This window comes from Arachis ipaensis, chromosome B8, assembly GCF_059453495.1.
Source record: "Arachis ipaensis isolate K30076 ecotype BB chromosome B8, ASM5945349v1, whole genome shotgun sequence".
Taxonomy (NCBI): Eukaryota; Viridiplantae; Streptophyta; class Magnoliopsida; order Fabales; family Fabaceae; genus Arachis; species Arachis ipaensis.
The window spans coordinates 62,242,927-62,270,058 of NC_142443.1; the positions used below are offsets into that span (position 1 = coordinate 62,242,927).

General features: G+C 36.5%; 1 non-coding gene across 1 annotated transcript; it reads right to left on the reverse strand.

The window, feature by feature from the left end:
- Positions 1-7,378: 7,378 nt before the first annotated feature.
- Positions 7,379-7,486, reverse strand: LOC148548314 (small nucleolar RNA R71). The gene has a single exon (XR_015898135.1). It is a non-coding gene; the product is annotated as a small nucleolar RNA R71 (small nucleolar RNA).
- Positions 7,487-27,132: the final 19,646 nt, after the last annotated feature.

Consider the following 27,132-nt stretch of genomic DNA (forward strand, 5'->3'; position numbering starts at 1 on the left):
AACCAAAAGGCAAGGGCAATTAAAAAGGATCCCAAGGCTTTGAGCATCAGTGGATAGGAGGGCCTAAAGGAATAAAATCCTGGTCTAAGCGGCTAAACCAAGCTGTCCCTAACCATGTGCTTGTGGCGTGTAGGTGTCAAGTGAAAACTTGAGACTGAGCGGTTAAAGTCAAGGTCCAAAGCAAAAAAAAGAGTGTGCTTAAGAACCCTGGACACCTCTAATTGGGGACTTTAGCAAAGCTGAGTCACAATCTGAAAAGGTTCACCCAATTATGTGTCTGTGGCATTTATGTATCCGGTGGTAATACTGGAAAACAAAGTGCTTAGGGCCACGGCCAAGACTCATAAAATAGCTGTGTTCAAGAATCATCATACTAAACTAGGAGAATCAATAACACTATCTGAACTCTGAGTTCCTATAGATGCCAATCATTCTGAACTTCAATGGATAAAGTGAGATGCCAAAACTATTCAAGAGGCAAAAAGCTACAAGTCCCGCTCATTGATAGTTTGGAATTTATAGTATATTCTCTTCTTTTTATCCTATTTGATTTTCAGTTGCTTGGGGACAAGCAACAATTTAAGTTTGGTGTTGTGATGAGCGGATAATTTATACGCTTTTTGGCATTGTTTTTAGTATGTTTTTAGTAGGATCTAGTTACTTTTAGAGATGTTTTCATTAGTTTTTATGTTAAATTCACATTTCTGGACTTTACTATGAGTTTGTGTATTTTTCTGCGATTTCAGGTATTTTCTGGCTGAAATTGAGGGACTTGAGCAAAAATCAGATTCAGAGGTTGAAGAAGGACTGCTGATGCTGTTGGATTCTGACCTGCCTGCACTCAAAATGGAGTTTCTGGAGCTACAGAACTCAACATGGCGCGCTTCCAATTGCGTTGGAAAGTAGACATCCAGGGCTTTCCAGCAATATATAATAGTCCATACTTTGCTCAAGTTTAAACGACGCAAACTGGCGTTCAACGCCAGCTCTCTGCCTAATTCTGGCGTCCAGCGCTAGAAACAAGTTGCAAAGTGGAGTTCAACGCCCAAACTGGCACAAAAGCTGGCGTTCAACTCCAAGAATGACCTCTCCACGTGTAGACTTCAAGCTCAGCCCAAGCACACACCAAGTGGGCCCCGGAAGTGGATTTATGCATCAATTACTTACTTCTGTAAACCCTAGTAGCTAGTTTATTATAAATAGGACCTTTTACTATTGTATTAGACATCTTTGGACGCCTGGTTCTTAGATCAGAGGGGCTGGCCATTCGGCCATGCCTGGACCTTTCACTTATGTATTTTCAACGCTAGAGTTTTTGCACTCCATAGATTAAGGTGTGGAGCTCTGCTGTTCCTCAAAGATTAATGCAAAGTACTACTGTTTTCTATTCAATTCATCTTATTTCGCTTCTAAGATATTCATTCGCACTTCAACCTGAATGTGATGAACGTGACAATCATCATCATTCCCTATGAACGCGTGCCTGACAACCACTTCCGTTCTACATTAGATTGAATGAGTATCTCTTAGATCTCTTAATCAGAATCTTCGTGGTGTAAGCTAGAATGATGGCGGCATTCAAGAGAATTCGGAAAGTCTAAACCTTGTATGTGGTATTCCGAGTAGGATTCAATGATTGAATGACTGTGACGAGCTTCAAACTCACGAGTGCTGGGCATAGTGACAGACGCAAAAGGAGGGTGAATCCTATTCCAGCATGATCGGGAACCTCAGATGATTAGCCGTGCCGTGACAGGGCATCTTGGACCATTTTCACAAGAGGAGGGGATGTAGCCACTGACAACGGTGATGCCCTTGCATAAAGCCATCGATGGAAAGGAGTGAGACTGATTGGATGAAGACAGCAGGAAAGCAGAGGTTCAGAGGAACGAATGCATCTCCATACGCTTATCTGAAATTCTCACCAATGATTTACATAAGTATTTCTATCCTTCTTTTATTATTTAATTTCGAAAACCCCATTACTATTTTATATCCGCCTGACTGAGATTTACAAGGTGACCATAGCTTGCTTCATACCAACAATCTCCGTGGGATTCGACCCTTACTCACGTAAGGTATTACTTGGACGACCCAGTGCACTTGCTGGTTAGTTGTGCGAAGTTGTGAACCATGGTATTGGCATCATGTTTTTGGCGCCATTACCAGGGAAAGAAAGAGCAATGAATTTTACATAATCAAGGTGTAATCACAATTTCGTCCACCAATAAGAATTTTACCCACTTGAATGTTGTGTTGGATGGTGACTTGGGGAGGGAGACCTCCCCACACTTAGACAATGCGAGGTCTACTTTTTTAGGCTCTTCTTTAATTGCTTCCACCTCTTCGCAAGCTTCTTCAATTTCAACCTTTTCCCTTTTATCACTTGGCTTGGTGTTGCCTTCAAGAGCTTCAATTTCTCGCCAAATGAGAGGTGATTCAATTTTGGATAGGAATTCATTGATGAATGAATTCATCTCTCTATCAACCTCTTCATATTCTTCAATTTTGATATACACCATGCCGACTTTTTCCTTTTGGTGGCTCTCTTCCAATTCACTCTCTTCTTCATTACTCACCAAAGGTATGGGAGGTTGTGCACATTCTTCTACAATTTCAACATCATGTCCAAAGGGAGAGGATTCCATTGTAGATAGGAATTCCTCCATGATTGATTCCATCTCTTGATAAGCCTCTTCCAAGTCTCCAACGATGACATGCCTTGGAGGTTGCGCACCCTCATCAACATCAATATCTAGCTTCTTGGAAGAATGCTCCATGATGCTATATTCCCATGGACTTTCAACATCTCCTAAATCTTCAACCACTTCTTCCTTTTCTTCAATAGCCATAGGCTCCTCCAATTGCTCTAATACAAAATAACATCCCTCATTACCCACCGGAGTTTCCAATCTCTCCTTCATGCTATGCTCTTCAATGGATTCTTCACATGTGGCCAGGGAAGCACCTTGAGTGTTCAAGCATTGGTAGGCTAAGGTATGCACTACCTTGGTCAAGTTAGTAACAAACTCTAGGGTGTTCCTTTGCATATCCGCTTGTCCTTGAAGTAGAAAGGTGAGAGAATCATCTATTAGGGCTTGGGGTGGATATGAGGGTTCATTATTTTGGAGAGGGGATTCATAGTAGGAAGGCAGTTCTTCTTGGTAAGGGTATGGAGATGGTGTGCATTGAGGTGGTTCTTGGTAGTAGTCATGATATGATTGTGGTGGTTCCAAAGGTTCTTGCTCATAATGGTCATAAGAATATGGTATGGGTGATTGGTCATGTGATGGATAGGGATCATAGGAAGGTGTTTGGTAATGAGAGGCTTGTGAGAATGGTTGAGGTTCATGTTGAGGATAAGAGTTATAGGCATATGATAGTGGTAGTTGATTTTCACATAAAGTTTCACCATAGCCATTGAATTGACATGCATTATGATGAAAATTATACCTATACGCATCCAGAGGTTGTTGCCAATAGGAGTGATCAATTCCTTGAGACTCCTCCCATCTTTGTTGGTTCCATCCATAATGAGTATCATCATTGAAGTTCACATTTTCTACAACACAATTAGAACCAAACTCATAGCCAAAGTGAGAATTCATAGTGACAAGAGAAAATATGAAACAAAAACTAACTAGAAATAACGAAATGAAATCCTACAAATAGCAAAGCTATTTATAATATTCACATATATACAATAACCAATAACACAACACCATTGCAACTCCCCGGCAACGGCGCCATTTTGATGATTAGACTTTTGAGTGGTTTAGAATTCACAATAGATTCTCGTTGCAATATAGTTTCTAAACCAACAATAGTCCTTTCATACAAAAATTTTTGTTTGTCACTAGTACAAATCCCTAAATTTATAAACCGAAGTATTGAACCTCGGGTCGTTCTCCCTAGGAATTGCAACAAAGTGTATTGTTATTGGTTATGGAGCTATGTTTGGGGTTTTTGAGATATTAGACATGAAAAGTAAATGGCAATGAAAATAAACTAACAACTAGAAAGCTCTTGGCAAGGTTGTGAGAATTAGAAGTCCTATCCTAGTTATCCTCCTCAATTGTGACTACAATTGTCCATTGTTACCACTTAGTTAACCTCTAACTATGAAGGAAAGTCAAGTGGATATCCACAAGTCCTAGCCAACTCCCAAGGGAAAGACTAGCTTTAGTGGTATCCAAATCAATTAGCAACTTCTAATTATCAATCAACAAGGGAATTAGATAACACAAGCCTCACTAATTACTCTACCATAGCCAAGAGGAACAAAATCTACACTAAAATCCAACCAAGCATTTTATCAAATACTTGGAAGGCATAAAAGTAAAGCAAAGTAAAATTACAAGGAAAGTAAAGATACACTACTCAATTGCAAGGAAATTAACAACAACAATTCAATTGAACAATAAAGGAACATGAATCATAAATTGTATTAAAGGAAAATGGAAGAAACAAAAGTGCATCAAAGAGAAATAGAAGAACAAAAGTGCACCAACATAAAAGTAGAGAATTACATGAATTAAATGCTAAACTAGAGAGAGGAAAGGTAGAAGAAGAAGAAAGCATGAATTGAAACCTAGATCTAAATTATTGAACTAAACCTAATCCTAATTCTAATCCTAGAGAGAAGTGAGAGCTTCTCTCTCTAAAACTAAAGAACTAAACTATCCTAATGTGTTGTGTATTGTCCTCCTCCCCCTCCCCCCCTTCATTCTTTGGTCTTTTTAGTCTCTTTGCCGCCAAAAGCTCAGCTCTAAATGGGGCTGGAAACCCTCCAAAATCGCCAAGCATGTTTTCCTCTTTAAAAATCACGTGTGGGCATCGGCGTGTGTGCGCCCAGTGCGCGCGCGCACCCCTGGGGAATTTCACGCTCTGCGCATAAGCGCATAGTGCGCGTGCGCGCCCATGGGGTTTCCAAACTTTTGGCTTTTCATGATTTCTCCATGTTGTATGCTTTCTTTTCACTCCTTTGATCTCTTCCTAGCCCTTTTCAACCTGAAATCACTAGCAAACACATCAAGGCATCTAGTGGAATCAAAGGCAAATTAAAATTATCAAATTAAAGGTCTAAAAAGCATATTTTCACATCTAGGCACAAGTATGGAGACAATCACAAAACCATGCTATTTCATTGGATAAATGTGAGGAAAGGTTATCAAAATGCTCTAACTGCAACTCAAGATAAACCCTACAAAGGGGGTTTATCAGTAAGCCATGTCTAATCTTTTGGAACGAGGTTTCAACTATCCTTAGAAGAGCTTCTTTGTCTTTCTCAGCAAATTAGCTGTTGTATGTAATGATTTGCTAAAGCTTGGCTGGCCATTGGCCATGTCTAGTGTTTTGGACCGGAGCTTTCACTGAAAGCTTGGCTGGCTAATAAGCCATGTCTAATTCCTGGACCGAAGCTTTAGACTAACATTGCATGATTCCTGGAATTCTTATTAAAAATTTTGAAATCCTTATTTTTCTTTTTCAAATTAATTTTCGAAAATTACCAAACAAAAAATTTAATAAAATCATAAAGACTAAAAATATTTTATGTTTCTTGTTTGAGTCTGGTGTCAATTTTTAAGTTTGGTGTAAATTGCATCCTTTTAATTTCCTGAAAATTTTTGAAAACTCATGCATGATGTTCTTCATGATCTTCAAAGTGTTCTTGATAATTGTCTTTGTTTGATCTTTAGTTTTTCTTGTTTTGTGTCTTTTTTTGTTTTTTATATGCATTTTCAATTTGTTAGTGCCTAAACATTGTCAATTTCTAAGTTTGGTGTCTTGCATGTTTCTCTTTCCTTAAAAGTTTTCAAAAATAAAGTTCTTGGTGTTCATCTTGACATTCAAAGTGTTCTTAGTATTTATCTTGACATTCAAAGTGTTCTTGCATGCATTATGTGTTTTGATTCATAATTTTCATGTTTGGAGTCTTTTTGTTGTTCTTCTCTTTCTTCATTAAAATTTCAAAAATAAAAAAAATATCTTTCCCTTATTTCATTCATAATTTTCGAAAATTTGGTTTGATTTAGTCAAAAGTTTTAAAAATCTAGTTGTTTCTTATGAGTCAAGTCAAATTTTCAATTTAAAAATCTTATCTTTTCAAAACTTTTTCAAAAATCAAATCTTTTTCATCTTTCTTTTATGATTTTCGAAAATTTTAAAAATGATTTTCAAAATCTTTTTCTTAATTTCATTTCATAATTTCAAAATCTTTACTAACAATTAATGTGATTGATTCAAAAATTTTAAAGTTTGTTACTTGCCTATTAAGAAAGGTTCAATCTTTAAATTTTAGAATCATATCTTTTAGTTTCTTGTTAGTCAAGTAATCAACTTTAATTTTCAAAATCAAATCTTTTTAATTTCTTTTTCAAATCTTTTTCAAATTTATTTTCAATCATATCTTTTTCAAAATCAATTTCAAAATCTTTTCTAACTTCTTATCTTTTCAAAATTGATTTTCAAATCTTTTTCAATTAACTACTTGACTTTTTGTTTGCTTTACTATTTCCTATCTTTTTCAAAATCACCTAACTAATTTTCTCTATCTAACTTTCGAAAACTCCTCCCCTATTTTTCAAAATTCCTTTCTAATTAACTAATTGTTTTAAATTTTAATTTTAATTTTTGAATTCTCCCCCCTCTCATCTCTTTCTATTTATTTATTCATCTACTAACACTTCTCTTCTACTCAAAATTCAAACCCCTTCTTCCTCTCTGTGTTCGAATTTTTCTCTTCTCCTTCTTCTATTCTTTTTCTCTACTCACATAAAGGAATCTCTATACTGTGACATAGAGGATTCCTCTTCTTTTCTGTTCTCTTCTTTTTCATATGAGCAGGAACAGGGATAAAGACATTCTTATTGAAGCTGATCCTGAACCTGAAAGGACTCTTAAGAGAAAAGTAAGAGAAGCTAAAGCACAACCCTCTGGAGAGAACCTGACAGGAATTTTCGAAAAAGAATGAGACATGGCCGAACCAAATAATAATGCCAACAATGCAAGGAAGATGCTTGGTGACTTCATTGCACCCTCTGCTAACTTCTATGGAAGAAGCATCTCAATTCCTGTAATTAGAGCAAACAAATTTGAGCTTAAGCCTCAATTAGTTTCTCTAATGCAACAGAATTGCAAGTTTCATGGACTTCCAATGGAAGATCCTCATCAGTTCTTAGCTGAATTCTTGCAAATCTGTGACACTGTCAAGACCAATGGAGTTGATCCCGAGGTCTACAGGCTTATGCTTTTCCCTTTTGCTGTAAAAGACAGAGCTAGAACATGGTTGGATTCACAACCTAAGGAAAGCCTGAACTCTTGGGAAAAGCTGGTCAGTGCTTTCCTGGCCAAATTCTTTCCTCCTCAAAAGATGAGCAAGCTTAGAGTGGAAATCCAAACCTTCAGACAGAAGGAAGGAGAATCCCTCTATGAAGCTTGAGAAAGATATAAGCAATTGATCAAAAGGTGTCCTACTGACATGCTTCCAGAATGGAGCATCATATGTGTCTATGGCATTTATGTATCCGGTGGTAATACTGGAAAACAAAGTGCTTAGGGCCACGGCCAAGACTCATAAAGTAGCTGTGTTCAAGAATCAACATACTGAACTAGGAGAATTAATAGCACCATCTGAATTCTGAGTTCCTATAGATGCCAATCATTCTGAACTTCAAGGGATAAAGTGAGATGCCAAAACTGTTCAGAGGCAAAAAGCTACTAGTCCCGCTCATCTAATTGGAGTTAAGTTTCATTGATATTTTGGAATTTATAGTATATTCTCTACTTTTTATCCTATTTGATTTTCAGTTGCTTGGGGACAAGCAACAATTTAAGTTTGGTGCTGTGATGAGCGGATAATTTATACACTTTTTGGCATTGTTTTTACATAGTTTTTAGTATATTTAATTACTTTTTAGTATATTTTTATTAGTTTTTAAATAAAAATCACATTTCTAGACTTTACTATAAGTTTGTGTGTTTTTCTATGATTTCAGGTAATTTCTGGCTGAAATTGAGGGACTTGAGCAAAAATCTTATTCAGAGGCTGAAGAAGGACTGCAGATGTTGTTGGATTCTGACCTCCCTGCACTTGAAATGGATTTTCTGGAGATACAGAAATCGAATTGGCGTGCTCTTAATTTCATTGGAAATTAGACATCCAGGGCTTTCCATCAATATATAATAGTCCATACTTTGTCCGAGTTTTGACGACGTAAACTAGCGTTCAAATGCCAACTTTCTGCCCTATTCTGGAGTTAAACGCCAGAAACATGTTGCAAATCAGAGTTAAACGCCAGAAACAGGCTACAACCTGGCGTTTAACTCCAAAAAGAGTCTCTACACATGAAAGCTCAATGCTCAGCCCAAGCACACTCCAAGTGGGCCCGAAAGTGGATTTCTACATCATTTACTTATCTTATGTGACCCTAGCTACTAGTTTAGTATAAAAACTACTTTTAGTGATTTATTTTACATCTCTGGTTAGTCTTTTGAATAATTTTATGTTCAGAGATCACGTTTAGGGGGCTGGTCATTCGGCCATGCCTGGACCTTCATCACTTATGTATTTTCAACGGTAGAGTTTCTACACACCATAGATTAAGGTGTGGAGCTCTGCTGCTCCTTATGAATTAATGAAAAGTACTATTGTTTTTCTCTTCAATTCAATCTTATTCCTATTCTAAGATATTCGCTTGCACTTCAACATGATGAATATGATGATCCGTGACACTCATCACTATTCTCAACCTATGAACGCGTGCCTGACAACCACTTCCGTTCTACCTTAGATCGAGCGTGTATCTCTTAGCCTCCATTCCGAAAGATCAGAGTCTTCGTAGTATAAGCTAGAATTATTGGCGGCCATTCCTGAGATCCAGAAAGTCTAAACCTTGTCTGTGGTATTCTGAGTAGGATCTGGGAAGTGATGACTGTGATGAGCTTCAAACTCGCGAGTGTTGGGCATAGTGACAGATGCAAAAGGATCATTGGATCCTATTCCAACATGATCGAGAACCAACAGATGATTAGCTGTGCGATGACAGCGCATTTGGACCATTTTCACTGAGAGGACGGGAAGTAGCCATTGACAACGGTGATGCCCAACATACAGCTTGCCATGGAAAGGAGTATGAATGATTGAATGAAGGCAGTAGGAAAGCAGAGATTCAGAAGGAGCAAAGCATCTCCATACGCTTATCTGAAATTCTCACCAATAAATTACATAAGTATTTCTATCTTATTTTATAATTTAATTATATTTTAAATATCAAAATCCCATAACCATTTGAATCTGCCTGACTGAGATTTACAAGATGACCATAGCTTGCTTCAAACCGACAATCTCCATGGGATCGACCCTTACTCACGTAAGGTTTATTACTTGGACGACCCAGTACACTTGCTGGTTAGTTGTGCGGAGTTGTGAAAAAGAATTAAGATTATGAACATGCGTACCAAGTTTTTGGTGCCATTACTGGAGAATGAACAATCATGATTTCGTGCAACAGGAGCCACAAGAGTGAACGCCAAGTTCACTAAACCCAACGGAGCGCTCCACTGGAGCATGCCTCCAACCCAATTTCAACCAAAGCCACCCAAATCCACTTTTCCTCAAATCCAAAAAGCAAAAGGCCCACTCCAAGCTTTGAAGAAAAAAATAGAAAGTGTATAAATAGGAGTTAATTTGATTTGTAAAGGACCTTTAGCTCATTTTTAGTTTTTCACTTTTAATTTTCATTTGCTTGGAATTTGGGAATTGGGATTGGATCTATTTTCTTTCAATTCGTTCTTGCTTCTGCAACTATTTTCTGTTTTGGGTTTTTGAATTGAGATTTAAGAATTCCATTTAATTTCTGGATCTGAGAATCATCTTTTCTTTTCTTTCATATAGTTTTGAGAATTGGAGAATTGGATATAAATCTTCTTTTCTATTTTCAATTTTTATTTCTTCTGTAATTTATTTTTTGTTTGGTCAAGGGAGTGATTGAGATCTAGAGCTGCTTTCTAATCTCATTGCTCTTCTTCGATCTTCAATTTCTCTTTTAGAATTTCATAATTGAGCTAAGTTTCCTTGCTGTTTTGTTTCTTCAAGCAATTCTCCATTTCTGTTTTGCTACTGAGCTGAATCTCTTCATCTCATAGCTCTCTTATTTACTTCAATTTACATTTTCTAGTTCAATTCTGAATCTCAGTACCCAAATCCCTTTTATTCTTTGAGCAATTTACATTTTCCAGCAATTTAGATTCAGCAATTTAAGTTTCTTGCACTTTAAGTTTCAATCATGTTACTTTTCTTGTAATTTAAGTTTCAGCTCTTTTACTTTCTTGTTCTTTAGGTTTCTGCAATTTACTTCTTCTGCACTTTAAGATCCAGTCAATTTACCCTCTCCCTTTTATTTACTTGTAATTTAGCTTCTGTTAATCAAGTTTCACTCAAATCATCAAATATTCGCTTAACTAAATTCATCACCTAACTAAAATTGCTCAATACATCAATCCATGTGGGATCGACCTCACTCTTGTGAGTTATTACTACTTGATGCGATGCGGTATACTTGCCAGTGAATTTTGTGTGAAATCTGATTTTCACCCATCAAGTTTTTGGCACCGTCGCCGGGGATTGATTTAGATTTACAATGATTAAGTAGGGTGATAATCTAGATTAAGCATTTTCTTTTTATTTTTTACTAAGAACACTAACTGTATTATTTTGTTTGCTAACATTCACCTCACTCTAGCAGTAGAGTGAATTGCTTTTGGTTGCTGGTTTTGTGTTTTATGTCAGGAGAAAGAAGAGGTGAATCCACATCTTTTAACCTTGACGAGAGAACCCTCCGAAGATTGAGAAGAGAAGTAAGAGGAAAGAGAATTCTTGGTGAAGAGGAATCAAAAGGGGAAGATCAAGTAATGGATGATGACATCCCAAATTACACTGATGGTGTGGCCAACAACAATAGCCAGCCTCAGAGAAGAGTCTTAGCTTCCTACACTATCCCCAACCCAAAGAATTGTGGGAGTAGCATCCTAACCCCCAATGTCCATGCCAATAACTTTGAACTCAAGTCTCAATTGATTACCCTAGTTTAAAACAATTGTCAATATGGAGGAAGTGCTGCTGAGGATCCAAACCAACACCTCTCTGTATTTTTGAGAATCTGTGACACTGTCAAAACCAATGGAGTCCACCCTGACATCTACAAGCTTCTTCTATTCCCATTTTCACTGAGAGACAAAGCCACATAGTGGTTAGAAACCTTCCCTAAAGAGAGAATTACCAACTGCGATGATTTGGTTAGCAAATTTCTAGCCAAATTCTATCCATCCCAAAGAATCATTAAGCTAAAAACTGATGTGCAAACCTTCAGACAGCAAGAAGGAGAGTCATTGTATGAAGCTTGGGAGAGGTATAAGGCTCTGATCAGAAGGTGTCCAAAAAGAATGTTCAGTGAATGGGTGGAGTTGCAGAATTTCTATGAAGGCTTGTCTTTACCTCCAAGGAAAGCTTTGGATTATTCATCAAGAGGATCTTTGCAAATGATGAAAACTGCTCAAGAAGCACATGATCTCATAGACATGGTGGCTAACAATGAGTATTTCTATTCTCTGAAAGGCAAGCAGCTCCAAAGAAAGGTATATTTGAGCTTGAAGGAGTTGATACCATACTAGCTCAGAACAAACTCATGCACCAGCAACTTCAACAGCAAATTGAAACAATGTCAAAGAGGATGGATGGATTGCAACTTGCAGCAGTGAGCACAACTAACCAACCATCAGTGGTGTGGGGACAACAGGAGGAAATTTATGAGGAGCAGCAGCCTGAACAAGTGCAGTACATGCATAATCAAGGTTCTAGATCAACTGACTTCTATGGAGACATTTACAACTCATCCTGGAGAAACCACCCCAATCTGAAATAGGGAGAGAACCAAAACCAACAACCTTGGCAAAGAAACTCAAACCAAAACAACTTCAGAAACACAAACCATCAAAACCATCAAAACACTAACCAAAATCCATACAGAAAACCACAAAACAATCAACTCCAATCCAACTACTATCCATCCAATAACTCATCCACTAACCAAAATAATTATCATTTGCCCTCAACATCCCATAATCAACCACAACCACCCCAAGAATCTCAAAGGATCTCCAACTTGGAGATATTGATGGAGAAGATGATCAAACATCAAGAATTGGCCAACAAGAACCATGAAGCTTCAATGAGGAATTTGGAAAGGCAGATCGGCCAGTTGTCCAAGCAAGCAGTGGCTGAAAGAGCACCTAATGCACTACTAAGTGACACAATTCCCAACCCCAAAAAAGAATGCAAAGCAATCCAATTAAGGAGTGGAAGAACCTTGGTAAATGACAAAGAGACTACCAAGAAGCTAGCTGAAAATAATGAGGCTAGCAGCAAGGAAAAAGTGACATTCAAAGCCAAGCAAGACCAAGAGGAGCTCAAGGAGAAAGAGGAACAGCCACAAGTTTCAAAGAAGGGAAAGCAGGCTATTGAGGAACATTTACAAGCACAGAGGAAAGAAGTGAAGCCATACACTTCCTCCATTCCATATCCTCAAAGGTTCAACAGAGAGCTTAAAGATCAACAGTTCCCTAAGTTCCTAGAAGTGTTTAAGAAGCTAGAGATTAATATCCCACTTGCTGAAGCTCTGGAACAAATGCCTCTATATGCAAAATTTCTCAAAGAGCTTATCAACAAGAAGAGAAGCTGGAATGAAAAAGAAACAGTGATCTTGACACAAGAATGCAGTGCAATGATCCAAGAAGGCATCCCACCAAAACTTAAAGACCCTAGGAGCTTTTTCTTACCTTGTACCATTGGTGACACAATCATTGACAAGGCACTATGTGATTTAGGATCCAGTATTAACCTTATGTCTCTGTCCATGATGAGAAGGCTATCTATAGAAAAAGTGAAGCCTACACAGATTTCATTGGATCTAGTGGATAGATCTCTGGTAATTCCCAAGGGGTGATTGAAAATCTCTTGGTCAGAGTGGGAAAATTTATATTTCCAGCAGACTTTGTAATCCTAGACTTAGGTGAAGAGGGGAATGACTCTATTATATTGGGAAGACCTTTCCTGGCCACAGCAAGGGCCATCATTGATGTTGAACAAAGAGAAATGACTTTGAGAGTAAATGATGAGAAGATCACTCTAAATGTCTTCTAAGAAATACAGCATACTGTTGAAGAGAAAAGCTGCATGAGGGTTGAAGAAGAAAATATACATTGGGAAGAAAAAGCCAAGGAGACACTCCTCAACTCACCTGTGAATCAAGAGATGGACAGTGGAGAAGGAAAAGAGGGTAAGGAACATGAGAAGGATAAAAAGAGAAAACAGGAAGAGATTGAAGATTTGATCTCTGGGAAGGAAGTTCTTGACATTAAATCTGATGTAAAGACAGAAGAGCCACCAAAGAAAGGAAAGAAGAACAAGAAAAGAGCTCCAAAAGGGTGGAAGAACAAAAGGATACTAACTGAAAGATTCTCAAAAGGGGACAGAGTAAGATTGATATACCAGCAGTTGAAGACAGATCCACAAACTGATGATTACTACACGATCAACAAGATACTCTCATTGGAGCATGTGGAGATTGGCCATCAGCGCACAGGAAGAAGGCTCACAGTGAGAGGAGACAAACTGAGGCACCACAATCATCAACCACCCTAACAAGGGACCAATGTCAAGCTAGTGACAATAAAAGAGTGCTCCATAGGAAGCAGCCCATGATTTAATATTCTTGCTGTTATTTTAATTTCAATAATTAATGGTTCGTCTAGCATAAATTTGAGCTTTCATGAGTGGATTTAATAACTGCACACATCATTTTGAAGCATATGTTTGACTCCTAAGTTTGGTGTGCCTAAAGGCACTTTAAAAATAGCTTTTTATGCATAATTGATCATAGAACCATTTTGGAATATATACTCATTCATTTTGTTTAAGTATATAGCCAAATCTTATGTTTGGTGTCAACAGATGCTATGAATTTTAAGAAAATCATTTTTACTCAAAGGCTCAAATTCATGAATAGATCAACCATACATTGCATCATTTCATAAGTATGGTAGCAAATAAAATGTTCCTTATAATGAATATACTAATTATGATAGATATTCATTGGATTTTATATGGATCATTTGAAGAAAACAAGTTTGGTGTTCACCAAAATCTTGTTCAATTTCTAAGGGGCAAGATTGGTTATTCATAAATGAGGAACACATAGCAACAGTTTCTTTATATATATATATATATATATATATATATATTACACCACCACCGTATTGAATTGAAAGTTTAAGCTCACTATTTGTTGGTTCACATGGATAGAAATGGTGAAATTTGAAGAAAAGGACAAAAGGCATGCACGGTTATCACAAGATGAAAAAAGGAGTCACATGTGCTTAGGGAAGTGTGCTCTCTTGGAAACAAAATCTACATGGTTTAACACCTAGGAAGCCGAACCACATGACCAATGAGGGAGTGATCCTTGTCTTCATCCATATCTACATGCAAGCTGTCCATTCCATGAACTTTCAACAATGCTTTGCTCAATCCTCATCTTTCCTTGCTACTCAACCGAATCCTCCAACTTTTTGCTTTGTTTCATGCCTTGGCTATAAATTGGCAGTGATACTTTCGGTGCTCACATATCCTTGCTTTCTCCATATAAGACCTCCTCATCTATTTACCCTTGTTTCATTCATAAACTCCTCCCAAACACGTTACAGCAGCCCGCTCTTACCCAAAGACATCACACAATACCCAACTTCTTCTCCCATTTTTAACCGTGCCTCAACCAACTTTCACCCTTATTTCCCCCTTCCTCCCTTCTTAATTTATGGCTTCATCAAGTTCTAGAAGAATGAAAGGAAAGGAACCAGCTGTAGCTGAACCACCAACATATGATACCAAGATATTTAAGTCTCAATTTCATGAATTAAGGTATTATAGGCTAATGGAATCAAAGAAAGTCATTCCAGAGATAGGGTTCATGCTGAAAGATGGAGAATATCCCATCATGAGAAGAATAACTGTGGAGAGGAGATGGGAAATTTTGTGTGAACCTCTTACAGACATCAGTGCAGTTATGATAAAAGAGTTTTATGCAAATGCTGTGAGGTCAAGCAAGGACAGCCCTCCCTATAAGAGTTATGTTAGGGGGTTGAGGTAGATTTTAGCCCATCATCCATCATGAGAGTCTTGCAGATAAGAGTGATAACCTATGGAGAACCCAGCTTTGATGACAGAATGCAGGATGAAAGTGATCCTGATGAGATACTAAATGGCTTATACTTTGAAGGCAAAGACTAGAAAAGAGACTCAGAGGGAGCTCCAAGCCACTTGAAGAGAATGGATCTCATACCTGAAGCCAAAGGTTGGTATGAGATAGTGAGAAGATTCATCCTCCCTACTGCAAATACATCTGAAGTCACAATAAAGAGAGCAATTCTGACAAATTGCAACCTGAGGGAAGGAGAAATCAATATTCCACAGCACATAGCAGATAGCATCCAAGAGATGGCTGAGGACACTGGAAAATCAAGTAGGCTTGGTCACCTAAGCACTATTCTGAGGCTGTGCAAAAGAGCAGGAGTACTCTTTGAAGATGAAGATACAGAGAAGGTAAAAGGAAGTAGAGGTGTCACCAAGCAAAGCATGGAAGGTGTCACTGACACTGACAATCAGCAAAAGAGAAGAGATCAAGGAAGAAGGAGAAGACCACAAGTGGAGGGGGAACAAGCTCCTAGTGCAATGGACCTGAGCCAAATGCAAAGAGCCATTGAAGAAATGTCTCAACAATACATGAGAGCACAGGAGCAACAACAGGAGCAATTTTTGAAACAACTAGAGCAGTACTTGAAAGCCTAAGAGAAACAAAAGCAGTGGCAGCAGAAAATGATGGAGAAGCAAGAAAGCTTTCAACCCAAGATGTTGGATCAACAAAGAGAGTTTCAAGCAAGAATTCTTGAGGGGCAAGGGAACCAATCAGCAAACTTTCAAGAATCATTTAATAGATTGTCCCTACGACAGGCCAAGTATGGGGAGTACACCCAAAATCTCTACGAATGGAAGAACATATATCATACAATCGAAGAGCATAGGAACTTGGACAGAATAGAGTATGATATAGCAACTCAAGCAAAGTTGGACTATGTAGTCCATAGCATGCCAGTATTGAACCAACAAATCAAGCCATTTGAGCAATGCCAAGAATTGGTAGACCATCAGAGAGCACAAGCCAATAAAAATACAGCACACATGCAACAAGGATTGAAGGATGCTGGGCTCTGGGGTCAGATAGACCACATTTGGGATCGAAGATGTCCTGTTGAAGAACCCCAAGAAACAAGCAAGAAGAGGAAGAAGAAGAAAGGAGAATGCAGCAAAGGGAAAGAGCACGACAACTAGAGGTGGTGGAGTCCTTTTTATAGTTTTAATTAAATAAGGATGATGCATATCTGAAACATGATATGCCTCCAAATATTTTATATTATGCACTTTCATATCTTGAGTAGTTTTCTTGTTAGGATCTGCATTATGCTTGTTATCACTCATCTACTTTAAATTCTGTTTTGTTTTCCTTTTTGCATCAATAAGAGAAAATGTTTGAAATAGAAAGTGATTGTTCAATGTGGTAGGAATTAGAATGAAACTTGTGGTGGTAATTGCATGATTGGATGGAAAGCTCAATAATAAAAGCTGCATAATAGAATGTTCTATGTAGTGTGAACTTAGTTACTGTCATAAAACCTTTTATTAATGAAATTCCCTGGAAAATGAAGCAAAGTAAGAAAGAAAAAGAAAAGAAAAGCCAAGAACTGGCAAAGAAACAAACAATAAGGCTAGACACCAATAGCTTGGACCTTAGGACATATGTCTGTGGTGCTTTTTGTACTAGGATATGCTTGGATAATTAGGTTCTGAGGAGTCTTTTAAAACTTGGTAACTTGGATTAACTAATCCGGGATTACCAAACGAAAGTCCATCATCAAGAGCAACCTAGCTACAAAGCATTTAGTGATCCAAAGAGATGCTAGGAATCAATGTTCCTAAGTAGAATTATGAGCCAAGTGTCTGTGGTGAAGAAGTGTTGAGCAAAATTGAGCCAAAAGGCTGCTACAACACTTGACACTGAGTTATCATTGAGAAATAAGCTTTCTAAGCAAAAGAAAGAAGGAAAAATCAAAAAGGGATCAATCAAAGAGCAAGGCATTATGACAGCAACTCTAGTGAATCCCCAAAGAAACATTTCTTATCTATCAGCAAAGAATAAAGTGAGCTGCATCTTGTCTGCATAAAACCCCATAGTCTTAATTCAATTATCTGCTAAATAAGGACATGTATGCTTCTCTATTTCATTTCATTTCTTCTCATGTTTAATGCTTGCTTGGGGACAAGCAATGTTTAAGTTTGGTGTTGTGATGACAAGTCATCTTATGCTAGTTTTACAAGCATTTTTCATTGGTTTCATTAGGTTTTATGAACTTTCTTGCACAATAAGTAAGTGATTGGAGTGGATTTTCATGATTATGTTGAATCAATCAAACATCATTTATTTTACACAAAATCATAGGTTTTATGCTAGAATTAATTGATTTTATAAATGATGCAAGATCTTGTGATTTTGGTGAGACTTTGACGTATTTGTTTGGTTGATGATAGGTAAAAAGATAAAGGAAAAGAAGCAGAAAGCACAAATTAAGCCCAAACAGAGGAAAGAAGAATTTTGGAGCATACTTTGAAGTTTGAGCACGCTTTGGACCTTAGGCCACGCTTTTAAAAGCATGGCCCATGACAGTAAAGCGTTGCCTTCAAAAGAGAGCAAAGGCCAGCGCTCAAAATTGTAAACGGAGCGCTCAATGAAGCCAAGATGCACCAAATGGTGCAGCATGCCAAGAAGCCATGTTCAGCAAAGTGAATGCTACGTTCACTATAGCTAACGTTTTCGTGACCCTTGAGCGAGGAAGCAAGGCGCAGCATCAAAGCAACAAGGGTAGCGCTCAAAATTTCAAATGCATCGTTCACTTTTGTGAACTTTTTCGTGACCCTTGAGCCAAGGAAGGAAGGCACGAAACCAAGCAACACAAGTAGCGTTGGAGAAGTGAACGTGCCATTCACAAAGGAAACGCTATAGGCAAGAAGCAATTTGCACACGTGAGGAGCCACAAGACTGAACGCCAAGTTCACTAAACCCAACGGAGCGCTCCATTGGAGCATGCCTCCAACCCAATTTCAACCAAAGCCACCCGGATCCACTTTTCCTCAAATCCAAAAATCAAAAGGCCCACTCCAAGCTTTGAAGAAAAAAATAGAAAGTGTATAAATAGGAGTTAATTTGATTTGTAAAGGACCTTTAGCTCATTTTTAGTTTTTCACTTTTAATTTTCATTTGCTTGGAATTTGAGAATTGGGATTGGATCTGTTTTCTTTCAATTCGTTCTTACTTCTACAACTATTTTCTGTTTTGGGTTTTTGAATTGAGATTTAAAAATTCCATTGAATTTCTGGATCTAAGAATCATCTTTGCTTTTCTTTCATATAGTTCTGAGAATTGGAGAATTAGATCTAAATCTTCTTTTCTGTTTTTAATTTTTATTTCTTCTGCAATTTATTTTCTGTTTGGTCAAGGGAGTGATTGAGATCTAGAGCTGCTTTCTAATCTCATTGCTCTTCTTCGATCTTCAATTTTTCTTTTAGAATTTCATAATTGAGCTAAGTTTTCTTGCTGTTTTGTTTCTTCAAGCAATTCTCCATTTCTGTTTTGCTACTGAGCTGAATTTGTTCATCTCATAGCTATCTGATTTACTTCAATTTACATTTTCTAGTTCAATTCTGAATCCCAGTACCCAATCCCTTTTATTCTTTGAGCAATTTACATTTCCCAATAATTTAGATTCAGTAATTTAAGTTTCTTGCACTTTAAGTTTCAGTCATTTACTTTTCTTGCAATTTAAGTTTCAGCTCTTTTACTTTCTTGTTCTTTAAGTTTCTGCAATTTACTTCTTCTGCACTTTAAGATCCAGTCAATTTACCCTCTCCCTTTTATTTACTTGCAATTTAGCTTCTGTTAATCAAGTTTCACTCAAATCATCAAATATTCGCTTAACTAAATTCATCACCTAACTAAAATTGCTCAATCCATCAATCCCTGTGGGATCGACCTCACTCTTGTGAGTTATTACTACTTAATGCGACCCGGTACACTTGCCGGTGAGTTTTATGTGAAATCTAATTTTCACCCATCATCCATTATCCCGCATAAGCTTGACACATTGTCGAAAGTTTGTCTAGAATCAAATTTTAACTAGATTTGGAATTCCTGAGGTTGTGGTTACTGATAATGGTATCCAATTTACTGACAAGGAATTTCAAGAATTTCTTCTAGGATTTGGTATAAAACAAATTTTTGTGTTAGTGGAACACTCCCAGGCAAACGGCCAAGCTAAAGCTGCAAATAAAGTTATTTTGAATGGTATAAAGAAATGACTTGGTGATGTTAAAGGTCTTTAGGCTGATGAGCTTGCTTCTGTATTGTGGTTAAACAGCATGACTCTATGATCCACAACTGATGAATCACTATTCTGATTAACATATGGTGTTGAAGCTGTGATTCTTGTTGAGATTGGAGAGCCTAGTCCTCGAATGTTATTAGGTTCTAATGAGGACTTGGGAATAAAAAAGGATCTTCTTGATAAGGTACGTCTTATGGCCAACCTAGCTGAGCAAGCACTCAAGCAAAGGATAGCTAAAAGATATAATGTAAGTTATTCCTAGAGATTTCAAACAAGGAGACTTAGGGTGTGTTTGGAGTTCACGTTGGAGAAGAGAGAAGCTCGAGTGCTTTGAACGTCCCATTTTTATGTTTGGAATAAATTAATTTCGATATCCCAGATCATCCATATTGAATCATAAAAAATATATATCATACTCGAATGCGGAAGCGTACCTGAATTCATAAACATAAATCATACGATTGGAAGAGTTTGGATCTTGTGGTTCTTTCGATCTTCCTCAACCAAAGCCTTCTATATTCCTAGGAGGCTGAACTGCAACTCTTTTGATGGGGAAAGAGTAACAAAGGCGGCTTTGATATATTGGGGACCGAAACCCTGAAGATCTATTTATATTTGAGCATGGCACCCATTAAACCCTTAAGCCCAAATAAAATAGTATCTAAAGCCCAAAAGATAATATATCTAAAATCCAAAAAGATAATTATCTAAGGAACAAAAGATAATATCTGATTTTATTCTCATTTAATTCCAAATCAAAAGTAATAATGACTTATTCAATTAGCATTTAAAATAATAAATGAGATCATCATTATATAAGTCATTTAATTTGAAATAGCATAATTTGTGATTATAATTAATATATATATTGCCCACAAATAAGTTAGGAAATCAAATAATTTCCTAACAATCTCCCACTTGGGCTATACATATATTATTTCTTGACATAATCACATCTTTATAAACTTTATGCGCGCATCTGAATGCTATTTCTCTCATTACTTTAACAATCTGGTCCGTCTCATACATTAGATATGGAACTACCGTAACTTTTATCACATTAAATGCCGTGACTAAACCACGCCAATAACCATCCTAATATACTTAACGACATAGATCAAATTTGGATGAGTAATATAGAAATTACATGCCAAGTAATCTCATGCATGTCTATTTCCAGCTGGTCCAACTTTATTGAGATCAAACACAATACAAATATTACAAAATGAACATTTCATATAACATGAAATAAACCATCAACTTAATTCTGCAGAAAAATAACTCAATATCTGTCATAGGACATATAGCATAAACTCCCACTAAACCAAGACATCACAACTATTGACACCCATCCGAGCAGTGTGCTCATGAAAGACTTTAAGGATCAATCCCTTGGTTAATGGGTCTGCTAGCATATACTCTGTTCCTATATGTTCTATGGAAATCTGTTTTTCTTGAATTTTCTCCTTGACAACTAAGAACTTGATGTCTATATGCTTCGATTTTGCCAAGCTCTTATGTTGTTGGAGTATAATACTGCTGACTTGTTGTCACAGAATATCTTTAATGGCTTTTCAATGTCATCTACTATACGAAGCTCAATGACAAAGTTTCGCAACCATATGCCATGTTTGGATGCCTCAAAGCAAGCAACATATTCTGCCTCCATTGTTGAGGAAGCTACAAGAGTCTGTTTGTTAGACTTCCATGCAATAGCTCCTCCAGCCAAAGTGAAGATACAGCCTGAAGTTGAGCGTCTACTATCTTGGCATCCCGCAAAATCGGAATCAGAATACCCAATGATCTCCAAATTTTCTGATCTCTGATAAGTGAGCATGTAATCCTTTGTTCTCTTCAGATAACGCATTACGCGTTTAACAGCTATCCAATGATCCATGCCCGGATTGCTCAAGTATTTACCCAACACTCCCACTATAAATGATATATCGGGATGTGTGCAGACTTGAGTATACATTAAATTCCCTAGTGCTAATGCATAAGATTTATCATGTATTGCTGTCTTCTCAAAATCATTTTGGGGCATTGTTTGAGACTAAACTTGTCTCTTTTAGCTACGGATGTGTCCATTGGTCTACAACTTTTTATGCCATATCTACTTAAAATCCTTTCGATGTAGTTCTTTTGTGATAATCCAAGAATACCTTGAGAACGATCTCTTAGTATCTTGATTCCTAATACAAAAGAGGCATCACCAAGATCTTTCATTTCAAATTTGTTCGATAGAAATTTCTTAGTTTCATGCAACAAGCCTATATCGTTGCTGGCAAGTAGAATGTCATCAACATATAAGACCAAAAAAAAGTATTTACTCCCACTGAACTTGCGGTATACACATTCATCTATAATATTTACCTCAAAACCATGAGGTAATGACTTGATGAACTTGTGATACCATTAACGGGAAGCTTGTTTGAGACCATAGATGAATTTTCTCCTTTCTCTATTGGATCTCCTTAATGACACTTCTTGAGGTTGTTGAGCTTGCTGTATGGGTTGGGATTGAGGAGGATTCTCATTATTTTCCTATACTGTAGCAGCATCTTGAGCAACAACAATATTCTCATTGTTCTCTTGTACTGCAACTCGATCTACAGTAGGATTCTCATTGTGCTCTTGTACTATAACTGTATCTTGAACATTAATAGGTACAAAGACCTGATCATTGTCAGTTATAGAATCCTCATCAAAAGTAACATTCCTAATATTTTCTTCCTCCCAAACTCAACATCCTCAAGAAATCTCGCATTTCCCGTTTCAAAATTAGACCTTGATGCAGGATTGTAAAACTTGTACTCCCGTGAGCGCTCAGCATAACCAACAAAGTAGCAACTAATTGTCCTTGAGTCCAATTTTCTTTCATGCGGCCTATAAGGTCGCGCCTCAGTTGGACACCCCAAATATGCAGATGCTTTATACTGGGCCTTTTCCTAGTCCAAATTTCATATGGGGTTTTGTTAACTGCTTTGCTTAGCACCCTATTAAGGATGTACACTGCGGTCTTTAAGGCTTCTCCTCAGAGTGATTCAGGCAAGGAAGAATGACTAATCATACTTCTCACCATGTCCTTAAGAGTTCGGTTTCTTCGCTCTGCAACACCATTCATGCTAGGTTTGTCTGGCATGGTGTATTGCGGAACAATACCACACTCCTCTAGGAAAAGAGCAAAAGGCCCGAGACGTTGCTCACCTGAACCGTCATATCTTCCGTAGTATTCACCACCACGATCAGATTTGACAGCTTTAATTTTCTTTCCAAGTTGAAGTTCAACTTCAGCTTTGAAAGACTTGAAAACATCCAAGGCTTGGGACTTTTCATGAATTAAATATAGATACTCGTAACGAGAGTAATCATCTATGAACGTAATAAAGTACCGTTGTCCATTCTAAGAGACAGTAGGGAATGGGCCACATATATTGGTATGTATCAGTTCTAAGACATCTTTAGCTCTCTCGGCACCTAATTTCCTTTCGTTTGTCCTTTTTCCCTTTATGCACTCAATGCAGACTTCAAAGTCCGCCAAATTTAGGGGTCCAAGAATTCCATCCGACATGAGCCTCTGAATTCTCTGTTTAGAGATGTGACCTAGGCGTTTGTGCCATAATGATGCCGAATTCTCATTTAGTTTTCGTTTTGTACCCGTTTGCAGTATTTCATTATTATAGGAATTAAAGTCAAGCCTATATAGATTATCCACCAAATGACCAAAGCAAATATTATTCGAATTATAGAAGAGACTGACTTTATCGTCTCCGAACGAACAAAAATAACCTGATTTGTCCAAACGAGAAACAGAAACCAAATTCCGTCTAAATGACGGTACATAAAATGTCTCTAATAAATCCAAGTAAAATCCACTCGTGGAACATAATCTAAAGGTTTCTATAGCTTCGACTTCAACTATATTGCCGTCTGCCACATAGATGTATCTTTCAGCATCACTTGGCGGTCGTCTCCACAGGCAACCCCTTCTTTACACGCCATGTGGCATATTTGGTACAATCCTTCTTCATGTGTCCCACCTTCTTACAGAAGAAACAAGTTGAAACTTGATCTTGTTTCTTAGCCTTTTTTTGCTAAGAAGGCACATCCGCAGTAGTATCACGCTTTCTTTTATACTGAGAAGATGAAGCCATGTGAGCACTTTCAGTCTTATCTTGCTGCAGCCTCTCTTCTTCTTGTACACAGTGAGATATAAGCTCATTTAAGGACCAAGTGTCCTTCAGAGTGTTATAACTCACTTTGAATTGCCCAAAGTGTGCAGGAAGGAAAATCAAAATGAAATGCACGAGTAAATCTTCAAACAACTCTAACTTTAGTGCTTTCAATTTTGAAGCAAGATGAGACATTTCTATAATGTACTCCCTTATGTTCCCTTTACCTTTATACCTCATGGAGGCAAGTTTGCTCAAAAGGCTACTTGCCTCCATCTTTTCATTCTTAGTAAAGAATTTTTCAACATCTTTCAGGAACTGTTTGGCATCTTTATCCTCAGTAATTGAGCCCCGAAACGCCTCAGGAATTGAGCGTTTTATGATCATAATGCTCATTCGATTGGATCTCTCCCACTTCTCTATTTTAACCTCATTGAGGTTTTCCGGAGTGGAAGTGGGTTTCTCCTCTCGAAGAGCTATATCTAGATCCATACAACCGAGGACAATCTCCACGGTATCTTTCCAAACTTTAAAGTTTGAACCATTCAGCATAGGAATACTGCTAATTTGTGTAGAAACATTGGTAGCTAAAGCCATAGTTTCTGGATTAGAACAAAAAGAACATGCAGTAAATATTAGTTAATTAATGGGTAAAAAATCCATATTGAGATATCCAGCACAACATTAATTTTCAATCTTTGGATAGAAAAATTAACTGTAAGTGATACTCTCATTGCAGTAATCAAATATTGTCAAAATTCCTGTCACACATTAACCCTTTCTTTGGACCGACTTAATGCGCACATGAAAACTTAAATTTCACAACCTATTTATTACCGCATATATTTTCTATTAATTGGCCAAACAATAACCTTCCTTTGGGCCGACTATTGACCGCATAATTAATAGAAAATAAACAGAAGTGTGCAATGCTTATTATTTGGCCAAACAATAAACTTCCTTTGGGCCGATTATTGTTCGCATAAATAATAAGTATTACTTTATTCTTAATTAGTTATACCCAAACATGTATTTAATATCAATATGTGTATGTAATTCGGCCAAATATAGACCTTCCTTTGAGCTGACCAATATTCGCATGAATTACATAACACCATATTCCTTATGTTTTGAATAAATCAATTTTCACAAAAGAGGCTACTTTGGCAGCATAATGTTCAATCAATTTGTTCCAAAACCAAATCTTTATAATAGATGGGTATAATAATCCAAATTGTTACTAGTTTCCTTATGTAACAATTAAATAATATTTTTTTTATTGAAGCGACAAATTTTAGCTTCTGCGTTCACGTTGGAGAAGGCTAATTACAGTTGAGAAATTAAGTAAGAAAATTATTCCTCTTCTACCAATTCTATCCTTCATTTTCTTCTATAAAAATGATGTAAGTAACCATATAATTTTGACAATAATTCTTTGTATATGTTCTTGGTTCCAATTTATTTTTTCATCAAAATCTTTTAGATTTGTTACAATCACTGCCAAGATAAATATTTTAATTTTTTTATTACTTTTAGTACTCTCTTTCATATTTTGATTTTTATGTTTTTTATTGTTTTTATTTATATATAAATATTTTTTATATTACTTTTGTATTTTGATATTATTTTTTTAGTGTTCTGATGTCATATTTTTATTGTTTTTTTATTTATATGACAACTATGGTTGATATAAATTTTTATTTTTATGATATTTTTATTATTTTTTTTATATAAATTCTTTCTTTCTATTCTTTATTGTATTATATTTATGTTGTGTATAAATTTTTTTTATTTAATTTTATTCATATGAATTTTATTTACTTCTTATTGTAATTTTTTTGTTCATATGATATATGTTGTTAGTTGTAATTATTATATTCTATGTTTGTACGAAATTTTTTTGTTTTTTTATTGTACTTTATTTTTGTTTTTATTATATACTAATTATAAAAATTTATAGTCTAAAATGATACTAAATTAAAGAATAATAACGGTACTAAAATAACATAGAACATTTTTTTTTTGTTTAACATTATAAGATGTATAGTACTCTCTTTAGTATTTTTATGTATTAAAATATATTTTATCAAATTTTTATATGTTACTTTAATTTAGTAAATAAATATTAATTTTATTATAAAATAAATTAATAAGATTTATTCATATATCTAAAATAAAATAATAGAATAATATAAAAAATTATTTAAATTGATGTCTCTTTTAGTAATTTTTCATCTAAAAGTGATTTTGAGTAGTATTTTCCAAACATAAATCACGTTAAAGCAAACTTACTTTTCATCAAAATCAAGTTTACAAAATCACTTCTATACAAACTCCAGTCTACAAACTATAATCAAACACACACTTAGTTTTGCGAGAAGCTGATGTCAAAACTTCAACAACAAGTTGTGACGGGAAATTCTCTTCTAATTGGAAAGTCCCATTTAGAATAAAGGAGGTTTTTGGCAAATGAGCTTATAAATTGGAAACTCTGTTAGGAGAAGAGATCCCACGAACCTAGCATGCTAGCTATTTAAGAGAGTATTTTTCTTAGTTGCATAAAGAGGTTTTTAGCTTTCTCGCCCTTAAAGAGATAGATTTTTCCTTCATTCTCCTTCACTAATGCCACTAGCTCGGTAATTCTGTTTTTGTTGTCATTCTTATTTTTATCTAAGTTTTCAATCTTATAATCAAGGGACTTCTTGGTCTTAGTTGAATCCTTAATCTCTTTGGCTTGATTCTCAACTTTTTTCTAAAGGTCCTTACATTGTGTAGATAAGGACACGATGCTTTTGGTTTTTTTTTCTTTTTTCATCAATAAATTCTCGCATATAGAAATCTTGCTGGCCTTATTCTCGAAGTCCCTACAATATATTGCTACTCAAAACAACATCCTTTGAACCCGTACCAGGTTGTCAGTAGGAAGGCCATGTAAGATTCTCTGTATTTCTGCATTCATCAGGTATTGACCAATGAAAGCAGAAGAATCAAAATCTTTCTCTATACACTTTTGGAGCTGCTACTAGCTTTTACATTTTTCCTTCCCTTTTTCTTCTTCTGCGTTGAGGACATGGAGACGGCGAGTTCTCGACATTGATTTTTTCTTCTCAAAATTATGCGCTAAGGAGTTGCAGACAAATTAGCCTTGCTTCTTTGACACATCATGAGGAGTAGGATCAGAAGGAACTTTACACCTTAGTGGCACTAAGGTTGTGAATCCGTCAGCCAATGTCACTGCAAATACCCAAGTATACAAATCTATATCATGGGAGGCAGTAACAGTTTGAGGCGGATAGACACGAATAGGCTTAGAATCTGTTTGACAGCTGGATGAAGGTTTGTTGCGCATCATTTTTCTTGAAAATTTTGACAAAAAGTGCCACTGATTATTTACTCATCTACATTAAATTAAAAA